The 19982-nt window shown below is 44.4% G+C and overlaps 1 protein-coding gene across 1 annotated transcript in view; it reads right to left on the bottom strand.

Annotated features, from left to right (window-relative positions):
- ARHGAP6 (Rho GTPase activating protein 6) overlaps positions 1-19982 on the bottom strand; it is a 461625-nt gene that overhangs the window by 387223 nt on the left and 54420 nt on the right. The window lies entirely within an intron of this gene.

The raw sequence follows: 19982 nt of genomic DNA, 5'->3' as shown, positions 1-19982 counted from the left end.
TGGTTAGTGTTTGTTGAACTGTCCCTGAGCTGCAACATTATAGAATGCCCATATGAACACTGTGTTAAACTGGAAGTAAGGTTAACTACATATCAGTCACTTGAGGGTAGGAACATTGTAGGAACAATGGCATTGTAATTATCCCAAAAACAGGCACTACAAACAAAGGAAATTCAGAGTTAAACTTACACTTAAAAGATACCCGAACATATTAAAGTACAGAATTCCATAATTAAGGAACCCAATCTTTATGGCATCCGGTAATGACACCATGCAATAACCATACTTTAGTGCCCCATAGTTTTTGTGATGACAGACTACACTGAGACTGCTGTTTAAAGCTACAATACACTTTCTCTTTTCTTCTTTTTCCCTCATGGGCCCTATTTTATTATTCTATTAAATCATGTAAATTTAATGTGACAAAAAGCCCTGTTAAAATGCAGACTAAAATGTGTTAGCAGACAGCATTGCAGTCTAGAGGAAAGACTAGACTAAGGGTATGTCTACACTACCTGCCAGATCGGCGGGCAGCGATCAATCCAGCGGGGGTTGATTTATCACGTCTAGTATAGACGTGATACATCGATCCCCGACCGCTCTCCCATCGACTCCTGTACTCCACCGCCACAACAGGAGCAGGCGGAGTCGATGGGGGAGTGGCAGCAGTCCACGCACCATGGTGAAGACACTACGGTACGTTGATCTAAGTACATCAACTTCAGCTACATTATTCATGTAGCTGAAGTTGTGTAACTTAGATCGATCCCCCCCTAGTGTAGACCAGGCCTAGAACACAGCCAACTAACATGGCTTCAAACCTCTGATACATCCATGTCCACACTAGGCTTTATGAAATCCAAAAGTGGATCCCGGGACAGCACCCTGGAAAGAATCTCAGCATCTTCCCAATCCTAGCAGCAGGGCAGGAACTATGCTTTTCATCAGAGTTTCTAGGAACCTCACTAGTGAGTGTTTTTTCCCCCCACTTTTTTCACCATTGGCTAGTAGGTCTTTAGCAGAATGCATAAAGTGCAATTAAAAGAAAAAGACAATGCCTATAGCAAGAGTATGATGATAGACAGAAAAGGGGATTGCACTAGCACAACAATATCATGGTAATAGTCACACACCAAGTAAGGTTATAGATTCTATTACAAGCCCAATTCCTACCTCACCTCCCCCCACCATTAAAATCTTGCAAAAAGATAGAAAGGGAATGTTGGTTACAAAATTGGTAGGTAAAGGTCTGTGGCAGCAAAGATCTTTTCCACCGATTCAGAGATTAATCAAACAAGCTCTTTTTTAAATGACACATTTAAAAATGACATTTTAAAAAAAGTTAACTTCATAAAACTTGAAAAATTATCTTTTTTTTTATTGCTATCACATAGGTGAATCCAGGTATATGTAACTTTATATGCTTGCGAATTCCTGTTTTCAAGCTATTATAGTTATGCTGTAGTCTACTCAACCACATTTCTGAAATTTAGTCAAAATTATAAATTATCAAAGGGTGAATTAGGAACATCATAATGACATGACAACTTTTACAAGGTGGTTCAGACCCATGTATACCATACAATTTACCATGGTACAGATGTGCTTTAACAAGAATGGCAAAATAGTCTCACCTGCGGGTTGTACCTCAATTAATATCATAGGCAATACATCTGAACTTCAGGAATTAACTTATTCAGCATGCAAAGGATTCCTTAGTAGTTAAAGATTCATACCAGTCACCTACATATCCAAGTCACATTCCTCTATTGACGAATGGGGGTAACTCCATGCTGAATATAGCTATCCTGGGAGGGGTTATCATTGCACTAGCCAGCAAATGGCATGTATGACTATAAGTTGCAACCCTAGTTAGTTCTATTCTATATGCTAAATTGGAGTTCCTTCATGAATCCTAAAAAAGGTGGCCAATTTAACTAGATGAAGTGGTTAGATTAGCAGGTAGTTGGATCTTAAGAAATTATTTGCTTTATTATTATATTTGGTACTTTACAAGGCAATGAAGAAGTGTGTTTACTGCAAACTCTATTTTAAGGACACTTTTTAGTTCTACCTTGTGATTATCTACTACACAATTGCACTTTTTCTAACACACAATCTGTTTAGAAATTGTTCTAAAGTTACAAGGGAAGTGTCTAATAAATGTCAGTGAAACTTGCCCTCATATCAGAAGTGACCTTTCCTTATCAAGATTGGCAGCAAGAAACATATTACTTATACAGTCCTATTAAAAGACACAAGACCAACAGTGGAACAAGCTGCCAATAGGATTTGTGGAATTACCAATTCAAGAATATCTGGACAATTCACTATTATGGATGTGTCAAAGAAACAACAAATATTGCAGGCTAGATGACACCCAAAGACACTTTCCATGGATAGAATGACTATGGATAGAAACTCTCAAGTATCAGTTTTCAATTTTGTTATTTTGGGAACAAGAAGAGCTCCATGAAACATTTACTGCAGTGAAATTTTGTCTGATAAAATCTTTAAATTCTGTAAATTTTCTTCATAGAAGAGGCATTCTATAAAGCCACTAATACACCTCTACCTCGATATAATGCTGTCCTTGGGAGCCAAAAAATCTTACTGTGTTATAGGTGAAACCGCGTTATATCGAACTTGCTTTGATCCACCGGAGTGCGCAGCCCCGCCCCCACCCCACCCCAGGAGCACTGCTTTACCGCGTTATATCTGAATTTGTGTTATATCGGGTCATGTTATATCGGAGTAGAGATGTATGTACATAATAATAAGCTATATACAGCCTGATTTGGATTTAGTCAGAAGTTTTATGAAAGAATGTTATTAAAATCTGCTTGCAAAACAATTCCACACCTTCTGAAAAGCCTGTTGGTCAGAGAGGCAAGTTACAAGGCAAGTGACCCATCTTCTCACACGTGTGTGAAAGCTTATTTGCTTGCAAAGGGCAGTATTCAAAATGAACTCCATTTCAATGAAATGGTGAAGAGAGTAACAGCACTCTAGTAACACAGCTTTTCAACAGAGCCTCATCATGCAAGTACTCCACTTCCTCAGGACGAGGATAATGGGAACTGCCTCTAGTGTGGAGATGATATACAATCAGCTCACAGGGCACCCTCCTTCGGAACTTTTTAAAATACATATAGTATGTCAACTAGCAAGCATCTGTACTTGCACCTGACAAACCCTGATCCTGCAACTTCATTCATATTAATTCTTGGTTCCATTCATGTCAATGGGACTATGCATGTTAGTAAAGTTAAACACACGCAGGAAAGTTTGTAGGAAGAAAGGGGGGTAAATTGACCCCTTCCTGCGAAGGGATCTGCAAGTCTTTAGAACTCTTTGCGGAGTAAGGGTCTGTGCTTGCAGATTCCTTTGCAAAAATCAGGCCCAATGGGGGTAAGCGCTGGTCCTTGATAAGACAGGGCCAGCGGGCAGAGGAAGAGTAGATTGACAGTGATCAGGTAGGTAATATGACCTTTCTGGACAAAAGATTTTGCTTTCTAATTCGTTTGCTGCTTCACTTATCTGTTTACTGCTGCTACTTCTTCTTTTTTTTTTTTTTTTAACACCTAAAAGTGTGCTACCACTGCTCTTTACAAAGTATTCAGCTATGCGTTTCAGATAAAGATTCAAAGCCTTGGTTATTCTGCTTAGCCTGTGAATATCATTTGAGAAGGTTCCGTGATGGGAATTATTCAGATTTTATTTTATTTTGTAAAGGAGGAAGAGTAAAAGCAGCGAAAATGAGAAAAGGTGTTAAACAAGAGGGTGTATTTATTCATTCTGTTCTTATAACCGTGTCTGCTGTTCTGAAGTTGCTTAACAATAGAGCTCAGAATGTCAGAGAGAAATGCTGGAAGAAACAAAATAATTATTTAATATTTATATTATTGTAGTACCCAGCGGTCCCAGTTAGGACTGGGGGATTGCATTGTGCTTTCTGCTATTCAAACTCATACACTAGATTCAAGATCAGTCTGCTCACAGTTATTCCAGATTTACTGGTGTAACTCAAGCTAAAAGGGATCAGAATTTGGCTCTTTGGCCTTAACGAGACTAAGCAGGTGGGACAGTTATGTAATTAGAAAGAGCGAAAGTCATAGTTCCAAAATCTTTTTTTCTGAGTTACTATAAGCTAACACCCTGTCCTAGTGTACTGTGTTGCAATATATGATCAAAACAACTAAAAATGTTTTAATCCACCAAAGGCATTTTGGAATGGTAGGAAATGAGCAGCTTCTATTTCCATATGCAATGAAATGTCTTCATAAGATCTGAAATTCTGACTCATAAAGGTAAAAAAGTCACTTTCTTTTTAATTCATTTGCAGAAGAGAGAGAGAAGCACACAAGCAAAATAAATTTAGTAATCCAAAAAAATGCTCTCCATTGCAAAAAGCTCAGTTCAGTTAAGCATTTAAGGAACAAACCACTTTTAGCTGCTTGGCAGATTCTTCTAAGTATCTGTTCAGAAGCAAAGTTTCTCCAGATACCTTTGAAGGTTAACTGGAGTCTAGTGAGAGCTAGCTTTCTATAGCTGTTTGTGAAATATAAAGGTTTATATTTTCAAAAATGATTTTGTAGGGTTACCATATTTTAAGCCTCCAAAAGGAGGACACTCCACGGGGCCCCGGCCCCGCCCCCAGCCCCGCTCCCCAACTCCACCCCTTCCCCAAAGTCCCCGTCCCAACTCCGCCCCCTCCCCTGCTTCCCGCGAATATTTGATTCGCGGGAAGCCTGAAGCAGGTAAGGCGGGTGTGGGGGGAGGAGACGCGGCCCAGTCTGCCCCCCCGCCCCCCGGCGTCTCCAGCCTGGGTCAGCCCGCCCAGCACTGCCGGTCCCCGGCCGAGCACCCCCGGTCCGCCCAGCACCCCCGGCCGAGCACCTCCGGCCGGGCCCCGCCGACCGCCAGCCCGGCTCCCGAGCCCCCGGCCCGGCCTGGCCGACCGCCGGCCCCCGAGCCCCCGGCCCGGCCTGGCCGACCGCCGGCCCCCGAGCCCCCGGCCCGGCCTGGCCGACCGCCGGCCCCCGAGCCCCCGGCCCGGCCTGGCCGACCGCCGGCCCCCGAGCCCCCGGCCCGGCCGACCGCCGGCCCCCGAGCCCCCGGCCCGGCCGACCGCCGGCCCCCGAGCCCCCGGCCCGGCCGACCGCCGGCCCCCGAGCCCCCGGCCCGGCCGACCGCCGGCCCCCGAGCCCCCGGCCCGGCCGACCGCCGGCCCCCGAGCCCCCGGCCCGGCCGACCGCCGGCCCCCATGTCCCGATTTTCCTGGACATGTCCGGCTTTTTGGGATTTCCCCCCGGACGGGGATTTGGAGCCCAAAAAGCCGGACATGTCCGGGAAAATCCGGACGTATGGTAACCCTAGATTTTGTATGTGTTGCATTTTACTACTGTCTTTCTGAGGTCTAGAGGGCAGAGTAACAAAAACCCACAATACCCTACCGCATCCATGAAAATATTCCAGTTTCACAAAAGGAGCAGTACTCATTTCTACCACAAACAGCTCTTCAAAGGCCATATAGACCCCTCTCTGGAAAATTACTGCTGCAGGCCCAGGAAACTCTGCTAGTTCCAGCAGCAGAGTTTTCTCCTGATTGTCCCATGAGGATTGCTAGGAAGAACTTTTCCTTCTCCTTAGGGTGACCAGATGTCCTGATTTTATAGGGACAGTCCTGATATTTGGGGCTTTTTCTTATATAGGCTCCTATTATAGGGTTACCATATGTCCGGATTATCCCGGACATGTCCGGATTTGGGGGTTTTAAATAGCCGTCTGGGAGGACTTTGTAAAAATCTAAAAAGGTCCGTGATTTCCCTCCCAATGCAGAGCATGGCGCAGCTGACAGAACGGCTGAGCCGGATTGATCCGCTCGCATTGGGGCCTCCAAAATAGATATTACTGACTTTTACATCTGATGTTCTGCCTTTAATCTGAACCTAATTTTAAAAATTCATCCTTCATTCCCATTTGTGTCATCAATAAATGTAATCCAATATTACAAATATTCCATTTCTGTTGCCCTTCCCAGGTTGAACACCAGCCTCTGTGGTAAAACTAAGAGAAGGCTGGTTGTTATTGCTTTTGTTTAAAGAATACTGTAATGGCATCCTATTTGTTACTTTTCGACCCGCCGCAGCAATTTGTAATGTAATGGTTCAGGGTTATTTTGCCAGGGATTGTGTATCATATGCTGTATATCGCCCAATAAGCAGCTATTATTAAACACATATAAAAAGTAAAATGAAACAGTCAAAGCATTTCAATTTTGTTTTTAAAAAAATCAACCAAATCTTTTAACTAATTTCCTTTATTCCAGTCTCTGTCGGTTACTAGAGGATCTTTTGAAAGATAAAACCCTGCCTTGAAATTCTTAAAATGAGTCAGTTTAAGTGTTAGCTCAGCTCCCAGGTTCTCTTACAAACACACTAAGGGGTGAAGAAAAGAATAGCATAACCTATGAAAATACATCCTCTGTCTCTGCTGCTTGTAGCTTAGTTACTGGAGGTGAAATCCTGATCCCACTATGTCGATGGCAAAACTCCCATTGACTTTAGGGAAGCCAGGATTTCACCCTGGAAGTGCTCAGACATGGCACACAATACAATTAACCACTCCTGGACCCCTGTTTCACCTTTCTGGCAAATACTCAGGAATTGTTTTTGTTTTTCAAGCTGATCAGCCAGGAAAAATATAACCTTGCAACATCTGGCTGTGGCCAGACTTTTAAACAGAAGACAAAAACCAAGTTAAACAAGAAATAGAAACTGATACACTGGGAGGGGGAAAAGAGAGAAGGAAAAGAGTATAACGGAAACATTTGGTTCACAATTTAGGAGTTGATCGTGGACACTCAGTGTGAGGAGTCATCTGCCTCCCTCTTAGCTGGTTGGGTTAGAACATCCTCCAGAATTAGGGGGGGAAAGGCCCAACTATGTGTTAGTAAATCGCTGGATTTCAGCATAAGGTGTTGGTGCCCACGACAGCAACATTGATCAGGATGGTGAATATACTGCTTCCAGAACACTCAAGTAAATTCTCAAGTGTCCAACACACTGATAACCTTGTCCCATCAAAACAATTTTCCAGCTATCTATGGACAGTTCCCCTCCTTGTGAGAAGAGAGTCTGTTCTGTTGCTATTAATAATCAAACTAAAAGTCTTGAAGACCCCTTGTCAATATTTTGTGCAGTCCAGACAAACTCAGTAGCCACCATTTCTTTGACTTCCTTCCATACTCCCTTTTAACAACTTCACATAATGCACATATTATCAAAGCTTTTCCTGACATCTTTCACACACTTTGGACAATGTGTGTGTCAGTTAAGGGAAGGGGATTACCCCAAGATTGCCTGCTACAAAACGTGAATTAATGTAGCATTTCTCAGGAGTGTGAAATACAGTCTCAGGGTTACTAATTTACCAGGTAACATTAGGAAAGTCTTAACAACAGTAAATTCCTACTAGTATATTAACATATTGTACTGGAATGCAGTATAGGCAACAAAAGACTCAAAGAAACAATTTGAAATCCATAAATGCACCAGCTTTCCATCCCAAATTAATCTATTTCTTCTTTTATGGGAACATCTGCTGAGGGAAAGAGGATTTGGCCTTTCAGAGTGGTTCTTTTAGTCAGTGCAAACACTTCTAACTTGGCACACGCTGGCATAATATTGACTAGTGATTGCCTTACAAATAGAAATGGAAAGGGAACGAAAAATGAAATAACTTGTGATTATGGAGCAATTTATTTAATTACAGTAATGGAAAATTAGCTATTTGTGATATTTCAATTCCAATACTGAAGAGGTATACAGAGAAAAAAAAAAGTGGGGCAGATTTTCACCCCATATAAATACTACATTTACACTGAGCTATTGAAAGCTGAAATATTATTATTTTACATATAAAGTTGTTCAGGTGTGATTTTCCAACACTTGTAGTTAGTTTGGAAATAATAGACACTTTCACAAAAAGTGATAAAGAAAGAAATATTTAAGATGGTGCAGTTTAAATTTTAATTTATTTTCAAATCAACAACATACATATTTAAACCGTAAATCAGTAAGCTGGAAGTCTTCCTGAATTACTAATCAAGAAGCAGTAATAGCTTACAATTCCATTCTTTTCATCCATAATAAAGTGATACAAAACACTAAAGCCAATCATATATTTATTTCCTTTGTGACACGTTTTATTTATGCTAATGAAAGTTACACACCAAGCACATGTCAAGAGGATAAAACACCCCAATTAACCAACCACGGCTCTTACCTCTTCATTTTTAAAGCAATCCACACAGCATGCATCTGTTTTTTAAAAGTTCCTTGCCCTGGCAGATGGGAAGATTATAGTCTGGTCACATTTTGAAGACAATTGATGTAGTGATGTCTGCCTGAGTCTGCAGACAGCCTGAAACAATAAATATGTCAGAGGGGGTGAACTGCCCCAACTCATTTCAGCAGGTTAACCGTGAAGTCTATTAATGGACAAATTAAATTTCAACTTTGAAATTTCACTCAGATGAAAGCATACAAAGAGAACATTTATGAAGAACCCAATCTTCCTTTGGCATCTTAAATGGATGAGACTTGTGAAAATAACATTTTTTTTTTTCAGTTTGACTTCTAGGCCTGCAAGATTAAATCATATGACTGTCCCCTTGATGTGATCTGAGCAGCTACATGTTGTGCAGTGCAAAGCAGACAGAGCAGACTTCTTTCATTAGAAAGGCATGCAGAGTGTTCCTGAACTCTTTTGCACCCTCTTGTCAGTGGTACAAAGAAATCAAATTTTGCAACAACTACTCATTTAAGAAGAGGAAAAAGCCAATTAGTTGGGAAGTAATCTTGTCTAGGCAAAACTATTAAAGAGTTTTACAGAAAGTCTGCGCAAAATCTGTATTTCTTACAATTAGCAATCAGTATACTTGACAAATACTCCATGATATAGGAACTGTTTAGTTAGAAAACAAGTACATTTTTGATTTCAGAAATATTGCTACTGCACAGCAACTTATAAAGATGAAATTTGGAGTAGGAAGAGGAGGAAGAAGAGGGAGGACCTATCACAATCATCCAAGTTCCTTTCATGCTTGTTCTCAATCCTCTGAGGCAAAACACTCATTTCCATTTAGAAAGAAATGCTTTTGCTGTAAAACAAATTGAGATTTTTGCCTAATCAGAGCAAGTCTACACTTATAATGCTGCAGCCACTACTTCTCCCATCTGTGTAGTTATTCCACCTCCACGAGAGGTGGCAGCTGTCAATGGAAGAAGCCCTCCCGTCAACGTAGCACTATTTACACGGGGGGGTTCGCTCAGGGGTGTGGATTTCACACCCCTGAGTGACTTAGTTACACCGATGTATGTTTATAGTGTAGACCTGGCCTAAGAGTATGGAAAAAGATCCTGTGAATTACCTCTAACATCTCAAAAAGGCAATGGTATAAGGACATAGTAATCCATACAATGAGGGTAAATGTAAAGACACAGCTATCAGACTGTTGCCTATGTCCTGTAATAATTATCTTTGGTTTAAAGTCTATGTCCCTGTTAAAAGGGCTAAAAATAGTGCTACAACTAGGGACAAAGATGTTCTAAACGTAAACAGTTTATAAATTGGTGTTATTTCATATCAGCTCTGCACCTTCAGCATAGGCACTTATACACAATGGAATGTTAGTGCCATTCAGAAACTCCATGTGAACTGCAGGACACCATCCTTAGGCTAGGTCTACACTGGGGGGGGGTTCGATTTAAGATACGCAAATTCAGCTACGCAAATAGTGTAGCTGAATTCGATGTATCCGACCTGACTTACCCCGCTGTGAGGATGGCGGCAAATCAACTGCTGCGGCTCCCCCATCGATGGCACTTACTCCTACCTGGGCTGGTGGAGTACGTGCATCGATTCGGGGATCGACTGTCGCGTCCCGACGAGACGCGATAATTCGATCCCCAAGAGATCGATTTCTGCCCGCTGATCCAGGCGGGTAGTGAAGACAAGCCCTTAGTTTACTTAATTACTCCTGAAAGAGGGGAGATATTGATTATGTTATTCCTTTCTCTGTCTAAAGTACCATCAGATTACTTTCTGGACAATTTCCAGGAATTTAAACTCCCCATTATGACCAAATATGTATTTTCTTAGGGTGGAACTGGAGTTAGGACAATGCGAAGTGCTTCTAAATATCCTAAACTTAAATGATAAAGAATGAACTACAAGTATGTCTACACTGCAATTAAAAACCTGTGGCTGGTTCATGCCAGCTGACTCGGGCTCCTGGTACTCAGGCTAAGGTCCTGTTTAAATGCAGTGTAGACATTCAGGTCTGGGCTGGAGCACAGGCTCTAGCACCCTGCAAGGCATCTACACCACAATTAAACAGCCCCTTAGCCTGAGCCTGAATCAGCGGTCATAAGCCAGCTGCGGGTGTCTAACTGCAGTGTAGACATACCTTAAGAGACCTGTCACAGTTTCTTCCCAGAAGTGTACAGCAGCAATGCCTGGAGTGGCCTGTGTAGAACTGGCTGACAGACTGTTTTTTGTGACATAGTCTAACCCCACAAGAAAGGAAATTTAAGTTTCAAATTCACAGAATGCCTAACAACCTCAACTTTTTGGTCAGTCTTCCAGCTTGTCATAACTAGATTAGGGACATATAAACATCATTTGTAAAGAGTGGTCAGCTAGTCTCTGCATGCAGTAAGCAGAAGAAAAGTATGGTTTGTGGTTTTTGTCTATGTCACATCTGAGACATATTAAATCCACAACTCAAACCCAATTTGGTTAGATTAAATTACCAATGTAAAACCAGTCAGAGAAATGATAGTGTGTGTGTGCATGCATGAAAAGTCCTGAAAACCTTCCCTCCACCTCACCTTCATCCACACATAATATAAAATCCAACACTACATTGTGGGCAAATGTCTGTCTTACTGTGGACAGGTGCGTTGTTTTCTCATCCAAGTGTTGCTCTCTTGAAAGTTTTGAATGAATGAGTCTGAGCTTTCAATTGGGCCGATCACTATTCTGATTCTAACCCATTTCTAGGTAACAGGTTAAATGGCATGATACAGTGACCTTATGACTGTCATGGGGCAAACATTAATCCTAGTGAATAAAGGGATATTTTCAAAAGCACATGGGGCAGTTTGGCATGCAACTCCCACTAAAAACTGATGGGAGTTGGGAACCTAACTTCCATTTATGCTTCTTAAAATCTCCTCCTAATTCACTGTGACATTCTGTTTAGCCATGAGATTAAATATGTGGAATAACTGTTCTCAAAGATCATACTACGCTTTGGAGCCAAAGGTAAATGCGGGGAATTAAAAGTGGGATTATATCAATGTGTCTATACCTCCAGGAAAATTATATTTATTTATGTATATTACAGAGGAGAAATTATTAAAGATGGATTGATGCTGAGGCTCACATATGAAAGCAAAGGCTGTTTTTATTTAATCTTAAACTTGAATTATTTGACTATCGAATAATCCTGTTAATCTTTTAGATTTTTACTTTTTTTTTTTTAAAAAACAACAAAATTAGGCCCAATTCTGTCCTCATTGACATTGGTGCAACTCACATATATATATATATGACCTTGTCTCTGAAGGTATGATTTGGACCTTGCTTTTTGTGAAACATTATATTGGCAGCTGCAAGAGACTAAGCATATTATCTTGTGCTATGATTGGGTCAGATGTCACCAGTTTACCAGGGTCAGACCTGGTCAGTATCTGAATGGGAGATCTCTAAAAAAAAAAAACCTCAGGTGCTACAGGAGGGAGTGTTAGTGGTTCAGTAGGTAGCTCTTCTTTTTAAGTAAACACAAACAATACTCCAGTGTAATGTTTAAAGGGCACTATGCTGCTTGCAAGGCCAGCTCCAGCACCAGCTCAGCAAGCAGGTGCTTGGGGCGGCCAAGGGGAAGGGGCGGCACGTCGGGCTCTTCAGCGGCGGGTCCCTCAGTCCCTCTTGGAGGGAAGGACCTGCCGCTGAATTGCCACCGAAGAAGAAAGCGGCACGGTGGCGCTGCCGCCGAATTGCCATCGATTGCAGCTTTTTTTTTTTTTTTTTTGCTGCTTGTGGCGGCAAAAACCCTGGAGTCGGCCCTGGAGCCGGCCCTGGCTGCTTGAGTGCAGCCTTTCAGACAAAATGTCATTAGTCACAAAGTGGTTTAACTCCATGCTAGTGATAAACTTTTATATATATGAAAGTGTGTGTGTGTGTGCGTGTGCGTGCGTGTGCGTGCATGTGCGTAAAATGCCTCTGTTCTGTTTCCAACTCCGGTAGTTATATTCTGCTTATTTAAGTCCGATCGCATTATAACTGCTTACAGTTTTTTGTCAAGGTCCAAATTTCTTGGTCAAGGTATAGTCAAGGTTTAGACTCCAGAAAAAATAATACAAAAATAACAATAATGGTAATAAATAAATAAAAAGATTTTGGGGTCCGTTCAAAAGCGTCCGGCAGTTCAGATTTGGCCTGTAGTGTGCCTATTGACTACCCCAAACCTTTATGTTGCTGTGGGCTGTTCCACAGTTGCCATGTTTTACCAAACAGTGACAAAGGAATTCTGTTTAGCTACAGCACATACATAAAGGCAACGCATGCTTCACTGTCAGTGCACCTCATTCCTGACCTGAAGGACTCACGTTTACGAATGTGAGGATAATTTTCTTGTGAGGGTTCTTCAATGTGGACACAAATACCCATTATGAATTGGACTGAGACCACCAATTGGTTTCTCATAGGCTCATTTTTAAATTCTTTAGACATAACTACTTTTAACCTGTCTTGTCAAACCTCACTAATTCATTTATGGGTGCTGATGTTTTCTGATAGCACAGAACAGCCGCAGTTCCATTCTACAGGTTGGAGGAGGATAGTGGGAACAGATTTCAGGAGACTGCATGCTGTGCAATCTAGTTCTCTAGGGTTTTATGCACTACTGGGTACAGAGGTTTTTATGGGAGTGGATCCACTGCTACGTGACCGGATTCAGGACCGGGGGTGGTAATGCTGCAGAGCCTACAGTGCTAAGGCTGAAGTACACCTCTACCCCGATATAACGCGACCCGATATAACATGAATTTGGATATAACGCAGTAAAGCAGCGCTCCGGGGGGGGGCGGGGCTGCACACTCCGGCGGATCAAAGCAAGTTCGATATAACATGGTTTCACCTATAAAGCAGTAAGACTTTTTGGCTCCCGAGGACAGCGTTATATTGGGGGTAGAGGTGTAGTAACAATAGAATTCATCAACTGCTGCTTGTGGTCCGGGAAGCAGAAAAGGTGGCTTCCCTCCCCACTGCCATTCCAGAAGATATCCCTGTGCATTTCCTCTGGCTGGGTGGTGGAACCAAAATTTGTCCCATAACATAGCACTGGCTTAAACACAACCAGTTAGTTGTGCAGCATTACTGCTTACGAGAGAATGTCCAACTTCAGTTCCTCAACTACAAAGAAAATTAGGTAAAAGTGGGAGCAAAGGAAAGAACCACATTTCCAAAGGTTACAGAAAGGACTGATTTCTAAATTGCTAACGACAGCATATGGCATCACCAGTCAACTACTTTCCAAGTGTCACTCATTTTGAGTGACAGTCACTCTTTCCCCTGCTGTCACTCACAAGAAAGGCTGCAGGCAGTGAGCAAGCTTCCCCTTCAGTTCCTTCTCCCTGCTACTAGAACCTACCAAGCAGGCATCCAAGGCTTCCTCCCCTACCACTTCCACTTCTCCTTAGTGTTTCTGGTGGCTCCCTCATACCCATTCTGCTCGTCAGTGCAACACAGTGTGGCAGCAAGTGGGGAGCAACAGACTGGCAGCACTGCTGCTTTCTGGCCTGGACCAGGAGCATTTTCCACCCACGGAAGACAGTATGGTGTGAGAGAGGACCACAATATTATAGAGAAATTCAGAGACCAAAGGACTGCAGTGAAGGATGAAGAAACAGGGCCAATAGAGGAAGAAGACCAGTGGCATGGCAGGGAAATGGCCAGATGGTGGACAAAGAGAGAACCAACCTAAAAAATAGAAGGGAGATTGGAACTGAGAGAGAGAAAGGGAGGAAATGAGACACTGAAGGGATAAATTAGGGAATAATGGTCTTGTACTCATGCACAGGACTGAGAGTTCATTCCCAGCACAACCCCTGTTGTGTGACCTTGATCACATTACCTCTTACTGCTTTAGTTTACACCTCTATAAAGTGAAGATAATACTGATGAAGGCCAGAGATAGGTAAGTGCACATTAAGGACTTGGCTACCCTTGCGAGTTAGAGCGCATTAAAGCAGCCCCGGGCGCCCTAACTCATGACGTGTCCACACTGGCAAGGCACGCAGAGCACCCCAGACTACACGGCTGGAGCGTTCCTGGTAATCCACCTCAACAAGAAGCATAACGCTTGCTGTGCCCCCGCTGGAGCACCGCTGTGCCAGTGTGGATGCCCTGGTCTATTAATGCGCTCTGATCGGCCTCCAGAAGTGTCCCACAATGCCTATTCTAGCCACTCTGGTCATCACTTTGAACTCTACTGCCCTGCCTTCAGGTGACCAACTGTCAGACCCACCCTTTAAATTCTCTGGGAATTTTGAAAATCCCCTTCTTGTTTGCTCTGCCAGTCGTGGAGTGCTCTCAGCAAATCTTTCCAGGTGATCATGCCTCCATGCGCCTGGCGATCCCCAGTATGGAGCAATGGCGAGGTGCTGGACCTCATCAGTGTTTGGGGGGAGGAAGCTTTCCAGTCCCAGCTGTGCTCCAGCCGTAGGAAGTACGATACCTTCGGGCAAATATCAAGCGACATGATGGAAAGGGGCCATGACCAGGACACACTGCAGTGCAGGGTTAAAGTGAAGGAGCTGCGGAATGCCTACCACAAAGCACGCAAGGCAAACTGCCGCTCCAGTGCTGCCCCCGCTGGGACATTTGTGTACAGACAGCAGCCCCCCAAAAGCACACTCCACAGTCATTCTGCACCGACTCAGCCTGTTGTTGAACCACTCCTTACTGCTGTCAAGGCAGAGCCGGCTTCAGGCACCAGCTGAGCAAGCAGGTGCTTGGGGCAGCCAAAGGGAAGGGGCAGCACGTCAGGCTCTTCGGCGGCAAGTCCCTGTCCCTCTCGGAGGGAAGGACCTGCCACCGAATTGCCGTCGAAGAAGAAAGCGGCGCGGTGGAGCTGCCACCGATCGCGATCGTGGCTTTTTTTTTTTTTTTCCCCGCCGCTTGGGGCGGCAAAAACCCTGGAGCCGGCCCTGTGTCAAGGCTCCCTGAGTAGGGTTTCATAAGCCACAGCATTAAAAGGTAAGCGGAGTCTCCAAGGATCAGGGCATCTCAACTTCCCCTACGGTGATTTTCTGGTCTGGGAAGAAAGTCCTGGCTTGCAGCTTCCTGGACAGGCCTGTATTCCGAAAGATGTGTGCATCATGCACCTTTCCGGACCAGCCTGCGTTAATGTCAATGAAATGCACCCGGTGATCCACAAGCACCTGGAGAACCACAGAGAAATACCCCTTCCAATTTATGTACTTGGAGGCTAGGTTGGCTGGTGCCAGAATTGGAATATGCATCCCATCTATCGCCTCCCCCCGCAATTAGGGAAACCCATTTGTGCAAAACCAGACACAATGTCATGCACATTACCCAGAGTCACGGTTCTTCTGAGCAGGATGCGATTAATGGCCCTGCAAACTTGTATCATCACGATTCCAACAGTCGACTTTCCCACTCCAAACTGGTTAGCAACCGATCGGTAGCTGTCTGGAGTTGCCAGATTCCAGATTGCAATAGCCACCCGCTTCTCCACAGGCAGGGCAGCGCTCAATCTCGTGTCCTTGCGCCGCACAGTGGGGGGGAGCTCAGCACCCAGTCCCATGAAAGTGGCTTTTCTCATGCGAAAGTTCTGCAGCCACTGCTCGTCATCCCACCACTCAGTGCTTATTTCCCGAGCCCAAAAGCGGTGTTCCACTGTGGTAAGCAGTCTGAGAATGCCACAAGCAATCTCATGTCATAAGCATTATGCGAGTCAACATCGTCAGACTCCTCACTATCAATTTGTAGCTTAAGGAGTAACTCGACTACCATTCGTGATGCGCTGGCGAGACCCATCAGCATATTCCTCAGTAGTTTGGGATCCATTCCTGCAGACCGAAAGGGAAGACAGAGCGCGCAATACAAAAAACGTTGAAAGATGGCGCCAAATGTGGACGGAAGCACATGGATTGCTGTGATGCGAACCGATGCATCATGGGGCATTGGGAAAGGACCCAGAATGCCCTGCATCCCGCCACCCCTTCCCACAAGCCACAGCACCAAAATGCACCGCTCCCAATGCCGCTGCAAGTGCCGCAAATGTGGCCACGCCACTGCGCTTGCAGCTGTCAGTGTGAACACATGGCAGCGCTTTCCCTGCTGCTGTCTCCGAGGGCTGATTTAACTCACAGCGCTCTACATCTGCAAGTGTAGCCATACCCTAAGTGAGAGGGCTAATTCAAACACTTCAGTACAAACATTCTGGGTTCTGTTCAGGGAACACATTTTCATTTCATAATCAAACACCTTCTCCCACCATGCACCCTCCCGAATACAATTGCTCTCAGAGGTCAAAAGTGGCCTGTAGGCCATAGTCTGGTCACCACTGAGATCGGGGAAAATGGGGACAATAAAAAAAGGTTACTCAAGAAGCTACTTACGGCTTGGCAGCTGTGCAGAGAAAATCTGAAAGAGCTGTCCTTTCTTTATGTTTTTACATTTTCTTTCCTGACATATCTAGCAACTAAGTCTCCTAATTTGGTAGCAAACTTCTCATTGTGTTTGTTTCTTTGATTACAATCCAAACAAACTGCTGTCATGCAAGGAACTGTGTCATAGCACAGTAGAGCCACCATCTGCATATTTCTGAGACGATGCAACCTGCATCCCAGATGTCTTCTATGTGTGCACTGTAAGAGAAGATTACACAAGCAGAAAAAGGCAAAGGATTAGGGGCTGGCCAGCAAACAAGAATTTTGTTTCATGAAAAAAAATTGAGGTTTTGAAATTTGTTTTTGTTCTGCACTGAAACAAAAACAAGGCCTTTTGACAATTTTCATGAAAAAAACATGAGAGGGAGAGAAACCCCAGATTCAGAGCAGGGACTTGATCCTGGGTCCTCCACACCATACATGAGTGCCCTAACTATCAAGTTATTATTTATTTTTGCTTTCTCTGCTTTTGAACAGAAATTCCATCCTTAACCTATGAACCCTTCCCAACTAAAGTTTCATTGACACAGACATGTTTCCACAAAATTGTTTTAGTTTCAATGAATTGGCATTTTCTGATGGAAAAACCTTCAATCAAAAAATTCTTGACCAGTCTACAAAGGATAGTCTCTTTGGATTCACAGTCACAATGCACACACAGTAAGTGTAGTTGGCATCAATATCAGGATGTGGGTTGATTTCAGGCCACGGCACTGATTACTAGAGGGAAAAAACACACACAAACACACACACACACACACACACACCTTCTTTTAGCTGTGAAGATCCTCTACACAGATATTGAGAAGTGACTGAAGAGAATCTTATTACCCCATGGATGGAAATACAGAAATTCCAAAGAACTCAAGACGAACCAAAGAAAAATGGCATCCAAAGAGATAAAAAGTTCCAGCTGCCTGTTGACCACATGAGAAATCCAGAACAGCTCCCAAGCTGCAAAAACAACGGTTCAAAGGAGTGTGCCAAGCATCCAGATGCTGCTGCTGGCAGAGCAAACATATCTTCCACAGTCTGATAGCATATGGACCTGGGGGTAGATATCCAAGAGCTTAAGTGTAAGGGACTAAGTGGCAGCTCATCACCCAATTTGTATCCTTTCCTATAAATATGTGTTTAGAAATTATTTTTAAAGCTTTAAATTCTTTTGGAAATGGCAATTTTTAAATATTAAAATAAAAAGATGTTTGAACTCATGGTTTCATGGCAATTGATAAAGATCTGCATAGCAGACATTAAGAGGGCCAGTGCCTGCAAAACCTCACTTGTGCCAGCAGGCCCACTGAAGTGAGCTGATCCTTTTAAAAAATAAATTATTTTGATGTGCTGGTGGCCCAGGAATGAGATTTCCCTTTGTCCTTTCTGACTGGTGGAGCCTTCAATGCCTTGAAAGAGGAACTCAAAAACAAGATTCCATCCCACTGTTAGTTATGAGCTTTGCACCCATCTGCCTTCAGTCTAAACAGTTTTCTACGCTCTGCCTGTTCCCAATACCCTCCCTTCCATAAGTCACAGCAGGCCCTGCTCTAGAAGGGAGCTGGTACAATTTAAGCAGAGTAATGCCATGAAGTATCGAGAGAGAAGGAACTCATAATGCAATTATGTATTAATTAAATAACCAAAGATTGCTAAGAACTTTAGAGACATTTAATATGACAAGTCTCCACCCCAAAGGGATCAGATTTTCTCCTCTGGGGCAACGCATTATGAGGTGCAATGGAATCATACTAGCAGATGGTTTCACTTAGCTATGCATAGCTATAATTGATAATTGGTAATAATTGATTGAGTTGAGTTGGAGCATCATTCAGAGGCAGGAACTAAGGTTTGAGAGAGTTTCTGGAGGGAAAATCCTAGGAATAGCCAAGTGTGGGACGGAAGTTCAGGCTAAGGTTTATATTTTCATATCTCTTATTTGAATTGCAGTACCAGTAAAGCCAAATCTCAGGACAGATATTGTAGCAGGAAGGTCCAGTGACCAGCTTGCCTAGTGGTCAAATCATGGCCATACAGTATCTGCCAACCTTGTCATCCCAGAGGGGGCCTCTGCTGTGGCCTCAATCATCCCCATGTGCTCTGACTGTTCCTCCAGAGGTTTGTCATTAAAAGGGAGAAGCGGGCAACACAAGTTAAGAAGAACCAGACCCAGCCACTCCACTAGGTCCCAACCCTAGTAGTTTGTAAAAACATCCAGCCCAGTTTTCCCCTGAATCACTTCCTATCTCTCTGGATCGCCTCAATTTGGGGCACGGTCAGGGCCAGTGCTACCATTTAGGCAAACTAGGCGGTTGCCTAGGGCGCCAAGATTTGGGGGCGCCAAAACATGGTGCCCCCCAATTTTTTTTTACAGAGTTCCTACGCCCCCTCCCCGATCGCACGGTTGCCGCTCCACTTCTCCTGCCTCCCAGGCTTGCAGCGCCAATCAGCTGTTTGGCGCCACAAGCCTGGGAGGAGAATTAGAGCGGGGGCGGTGTGCTCGGGGAAGAGGCGGAGCAGAGGTCACCTGGGGTGGGGAGCTGCCACACGGCTCCCTGAACTAGGGTGGTGGGGAGCTGCCTTGGGGGTGCCTCAGGGCAGGGGGAGGAGCTGCCGCAGGGCTCCCCACCCCAGCTCATCTCTGTTACGCCCCTTCCCCGAGCACGCTGTCGCTGCTCCACTTCTCCCAAGCCTCCCAGGCTTGCGGCGCCAATCAGCTGTTTGGTGCCGCAAGCCTGGGAGGGGAGAATAATTAGAGCGGGGGCGGTGTGCTCGGGGAGGAGGCAGAGCAGAGGTAAGCTGGGGTGAGGAGCTGCCGCACGGCTCCCTGGGGTGGGGAAGCTGCTGCGGGGGAGGGGTGCCTCAGGGCAGGAGGGGGAGCTGCCGTGGGGGAGGCTCAGGGCAGAGGTGGGGGTGTGGAGCTGCTGCAGGGCTGGGGGGGGGGGCGCGCAAGTTTTGCCTAGGGCGCGAAACTTCCTTGCACCAGCCCTGGGCACGGTCGCTGACTTAGCAGACTCTCCTTGGTCTTGTAGTGTCCTGCTCAATCAATCTCTTCTAGGGCTTTCAGCTCATAAAGACTGGAGAGGAGGAACCCAAGTCCCTGCTGCTTGAGCAGCCTTCACAAAGCTGTTGTCCTGACAGCTCTTAGCATCAGCCTTGCTTCCTAGTGCTATATGCAGCTCATTCCTCCCTTTTCCTGAGCTGTCAATGTCTTTTTAA

This window comes from Chrysemys picta, chromosome 1 (genome assembly GCF_011386835.1).
Source record: "Chrysemys picta bellii isolate R12L10 chromosome 1, ASM1138683v2, whole genome shotgun sequence".
In the NCBI taxonomy this organism is placed as follows: Eukaryota; Metazoa; Chordata; order Testudines; family Emydidae; genus Chrysemys; species Chrysemys picta.
The sequence above is the reverse complement of the archived record's forward strand: the minus strand, read 5'-3'. Positions and strand labels throughout refer to the sequence as shown.